Below are 5,385 nucleotides of genomic sequence, written 5' to 3' on the forward strand. Positions count from 1 at the left end.
AATGTTGGCTTGGGTAGTGAGGAATTTTTGCGTGCTCATTTGGCTGCTTACGCATGCTTGACACATATAAAGAAAAAAAGACCCACTTGCTCGCATACTCATGGTTGTGACGTTTTTACAAAGGTTAAAAATGCTTGATGTTGATTTTATTGATGTCGTTAATGTAGAAGCCCATGGAGATCCGCATGATGCCGAAAAAGGTGTTGGCTTTACAAAGCGTGTGAACACCTCTTGGAAAGGGATAAGGTTTTAACCTAAGCATTTTTTTTTCTTTTTCATTTTTTTTCTTTGCCTTATCTTTTGGGACCGACCACGCATTCGATCTTTGTTGGAGCTGTTGCAGCTATCCTCCCCGTCTGTCTCCTATGCTGGTCGTGGTCTTGTGCAAGTAGCTCAAAACACGCCCAACCTATTGTCGTCAGATTGGAGCTTCTTCATTGCTGTAGATGTTGTGATTAAAGCTTTGTTTTGATGCACTCTGTAGACATTCTATGAGTGTGCTAAGGCTTTGTGCTCTGGCTTTTTTGTCTTGCTGCTGCAGTCTCTATCTACTGGCTGCTCTCGCTTCTGGTCGGTGGACAAAAGGCTGGTGTCTTTGCTTGTCTCCACTATAGCCCTTGGCCGCTTGTTCTATTGCTTGCAATGTTGTGACCTATGCCTGTGCAAGAAGAGAACGTGGAGTTTTATGTGTGGTGTGTGCGAACACACTATGTCTTTGTGTGTTATAGCTTGCCTGTTTGGAAGCTTTTCCACTATTTGTACCCGGTTGGCTTTTCGCTTGCTGGCTATACCTCGCTTGTTTCGCATACTGTGAGATCTTCTCAAGAAGACACTAGACTTAAAGCCGCTCGTTGGGCGCGCCTCATCTATGGAGAGCAAGCTCTTCTTTGCTTGCTGTTTTTTTTTTTGGGGGGAGAACCTTCCCTCTGCTTGGATTACTGCCTTCGCTGCTCAAAAAAACAGGCAAAAGAGCTTGATGGATTTTTTTAAAATACTACCTTAGAGTAGATGAAGTGATGACTGTACTCTCTCTCTTCCTATTCTCCACACAAAAATTCCTATGTTGGTAAGGAAACAACAACAAAAAAAATAAAAAAACCCTAATCACACAATTCCTAATCATCCCCTAACTAATACTTGCAAGAAGATCCACCATACCCTAGCCACCATGGCTCTGATACCATGTTACAAATGTGGATCTAAGGATGCTCAAAGCAAGTGATCAAAGACATGATTAAGGAGAATAATAAGGTGATTAAGAAAGTAAAAAAGATGTTAAGATGCTCACAAAATGTTACATAATCTCGTTGCAGCAATCAAGTTTCATACACCCATATTTATAGCTTTGGGAAGGGATTCAATCTATGCTTTATGTGCACATAGGTATCTGCAATAGGTAGTAACACCTAGTTATCTAGGACAGATTTGATAAGGATATTAATGTCTCTGATGTAGAGCTAGAACTCATTGGTGAAAGGATAGGTATATGGAGTCACATTGACTATTGGTTACTTTCTATTAGAGACTTGGCACACCCTAAAGCCCTCCAGTAGATCCCACTGTCCAACCTCCTGCCTATCCTTGCTAAGAACCCCCCACCCCCCCCACCCTCGCGCTGGTGCATTGTAAACTAAAAAAGAGATGGGGTATTCCGTTGGATAGGTCACAATGGCACTTCCTCTTTGGCAAATTGTGAAATAAGTATGTAGAGCCAAAGAAGGCTTGCCTAGCTCTGCTAATCATGCATAGAGCCATCTGGACTCAACAGAGAGCACTCAGCATGAATATTGGGGATGGCAAGTGCCATAGGTGCCATGATATGGAGGATGACATGCACATCTTTATCCACTGTCCCCAAGCCAAAATATGCTTTGACTCTCTGGCAGCATGTATTCAGTCTTGGAATGGTCTCTTCTTAGGTTGGAAAAATCTGCTTCTAGGGGAGAGTATTGGTTGTTCTATGGAACTATGGGCTGTGTTGAGGACTAAAATGCTTTGGTGTTTGTGGTTATTGGATTTCATATTTAGCAGTAGTCCTGTTCCCCACATCTGGTTGAAAGAACATTTGATCCATGCGAAAGGTTCACCCAGAGGAGATTGAGGGACTTTAGTTCATCTACATAGGAAAGCAAAGGGAAGCCATGATGACAAGCTGATCAGTGTAATTCAGAAACGTATGGTTTTGAGAGAGATAGAAGTCCCCAAGGATTTTTTTTTTTGGGTAAAAGCTCTCTACCTGATGTAAATCTTCTCTAACTTCTTAAATATAAATAGCCATACACGTTTTCAGTACATTTTAGCTGTAGCTATGGAACGCGGAAGTGTGTTCAATGCAAAGCTGGCTGTGTTGCATGTTTGGACATCTTTTATGGTGAAATCTGCAAGCTTGGGTAGAACGTATCCAAACATGCATTTTTGGGCAGGCATATCCTCCATACCCAGTGTGCAGGCATGTTTGGACATCTTTTATGGTGAAATCTGCAAGCTTGGGTAGAGCGTATCCAAACATGCATTTTTGGGCAGGCATATCCTCCATACCCAGTGTGCATGCTTGAGGATCTCCTATAAGAGGCTGTTGAGTATGGATGCTTGGGCAGCTCTCATGAGTCGGTATGCTGAGGGTGCATGCTTGGGCAGCTCCCATGGATGGGTAGGTTGAATGCGCATGCCTGGGCATCCCTTATGAGAGGGGAATGCTTAATTGAACATCTCCTCTGGGTAGGGTATGTTGAATGTGCATGCATGAGCATCTCCTATGTTAGGGTATGTTGGCATCTCCTCTGACAGGGTATGTTGGCATCTCCCTTGACAGGGTATGTTGACATCTCCTCTGACAGGGTATGTTGCTTCTGTATGCTCGCGATTCGGGGAATCTCCTGTAAGAGGGTATTGCTTGGACATGTCTCTCTCATGAGAGGGTATGTTGAATATGCATGTTTGAGCTTTAGGTATCTGTTATCAGAGGGTATGTTGAAACAAGCATGCTTGCACAGAGGGAATACTGAATATGCAATGAGAGCATTGGGCCATGTCAAGCACACATACTTGGGTACCTGAATGCCTGGTTATGCTGGATGCTCTCAACACCTGTTATCAGAGGGTATGTTGAAACAAGCATGCTTGCACAGAGGGAATACTGAATATGCAATGAGAGCATGTCTTGTGAGAAGGTATGTTGCATATGGGCCATGTCAAGCACACATACTTGGGTACCTGAATGCCTGGTTATGCTGGATGCTCTCAACACCTGGTGCCAGCAATATCTGCCTGCATGGAAAGCAAATGCAAAGCCTGAATTACTGTAAAGAGAGCTCTACTCATGCCTGGTAAAAATAGGGAGGGCATTTCATGGGTGGTGGCACTGCTTGTCTGGCTGCTCTATCCGCAGTGATGATGGATACTAAGAGCAGCCATACATGCTTGAGATTACTAACAAAGGGGTTCTCTATTGGCACCACATTGGTGACTGTGCAGGATGGGCTTCTAGTGTGAGATAGAGGTTACTGGATGATGTATGTGACAATCATTTGAATCATGTGCAGGCTAAGTGGGTTGGTTGGTATACAGATGCAGGGCATTCTAGTGGGGCGGAAAACATCACTGGGGAGACATTTAGAAGTATTTTTCTTTCTCCATTGCCACTCTCCACTCATATGCACAAACGCCTTTCTTCCATGGCGAAAAGCTGTTAGACCTGCCTACAAGTGGGAGTCTCTAGTCTGATAAAAATAAAATATTAAAACTCCAACCCATGATCTGATGACTAGCTTTCATAGCTCAGTTGGTTAGAGCACCCGTTTAGTAAGCGGGAGGTCTTGAGTTCAACTCTCAATGAAAGCAATTTAAGTTTCCACGTACCCCGTGTACTTTGGGTACTAGTGTTTTGTTTTGTTCTAATTTAATTCAGCTCATCTCAGTAGAAATCAACCTAAACAACAATTGAAAACCTATCTAGGTTTTGTTCTAACTCAAGTCTCAATAAAAGTAGAGCAATAAAGAGCAAAACCTAACTCTTGTCTAACTCAAGTCTTTATAAAAGTAGAGCAATAAAGAGACAACCATTGTGGAATTTAACTCTATTTTTCATCTTTTAAAAAGAAAGGGCACAGTATTCCACCTTAATATTTAACAATTGGAAATTTATAACATCTATGGTCCTTCTTCCAACATTTGACTCAATCGATCATTTGAAGAAGGGCATCCTCCACAATATTCCACTACTTTTCTGAGCATTGAGGAATTTGTCTCAATCCATATTTTGAAAAAGAAGGGCAAATATGTTCCTATACAATATTTTATTTCCACCTTACTATGCAACACTAAGAAAAAAAATGAGTCTATTATAGAAACTCCTTCTCTGACCATTGTGGAATTTGACTCAATCCATCATTTGAAGAAAGGGCATATATTTTATTATACATCATCTCCGATCATTTGGAGTATACATCATCTCCGATCATTTTGAGCAAATTGTAGAATATAACTATAAGGAGTCAAATTGATTGTATGTAACTAACATGATTGGCATTGTTCAGTAATAGGTGAAAGAGAGCCGACTAAGACGTTCTATAGGTACATGATTGTGCATAGAGTATATGTATTGTTTGCGGTATCATGCAAAGTTACTTCATTTATTTGGCCATGTGTTGACATTTTATTATTATGTCCATCACCCATTTTATATAGCTGGTTTGTATTATATGTTGTGCACATGTGAGTGCAATTATTTATGGTTGCAATCCTAGCTAGTCTCATGCATGCAAAGACATGAGGATATGGTAAGTAGAACAAGGAGGTGCCAATTTTGTTTTTGTTCACACACAGAAGCTTAATTTTTCTTAATCATACTTTTAAGATTAGCACAAGATTTAAGGTATCCATATCAAATATATTTATTATACTGAGAAATTTCAAGTATGCACGTCGAAAAAACTTACCTTTTTTTACTCAATTCTCCCTACTGTGATCGATCCCACATTTCTTGCTCCTCACTAGACACTAAATCTATTCAACCAACAAAGCGAACCATTGCAAATTTTAAACATATTTAAAACACACATTCATGCAAAAGGAAACTCTTAATTCCACAAGTTACACCTGGGAGTCATCTGTTGAGCAACAAATCCTAGAACACGAGAAATTGGTCGAGTTGAGGCATGTAGCCCATTTGCTCGAACTAGTCACCTAAATCTATAACGGTGTCACAAGTGGTGTAGACAACCTCATGCACCTCCAAATGACATAATGGGACTGACAAAAGTCCACACCTCTTTTGAATTAATGTTTCTCAATCCAATGTATTGGAGAAGCTATATGTGCCTATGATTCCACCAAATCCTCGTGTGGATACCCTTGTGCCATGCACAACGACACCCCTTTGAACCG

General features: G+C 41.1%; 1 non-coding gene across 1 annotated transcript; it reads left to right on the forward strand.

The window, feature by feature from the left end:
* The first annotated feature begins 3,766 nt into the window (after positions 1-3,766).
* TRNAT-AGU (transfer RNA threonine (anticodon AGU)) lies at positions 3,767-3,840 on the forward strand. The gene has a single exon. It is a non-coding gene; the product is annotated as a tRNA-Thr (tRNA).
* The last annotated feature ends 1,545 nt before the right edge of the window (positions 3,841-5,385 follow it).

Source organism: Cibotium barometz, chromosome 2, assembly GCF_041138505.1.
Source record: "Cibotium barometz isolate CiBa-2024 chromosome 2, ASM4113850v1, whole genome shotgun sequence".
Lineage (NCBI taxonomy): Eukaryota > Viridiplantae > Streptophyta > Polypodiopsida > Cyatheales > Cibotiaceae > Cibotium > Cibotium barometz.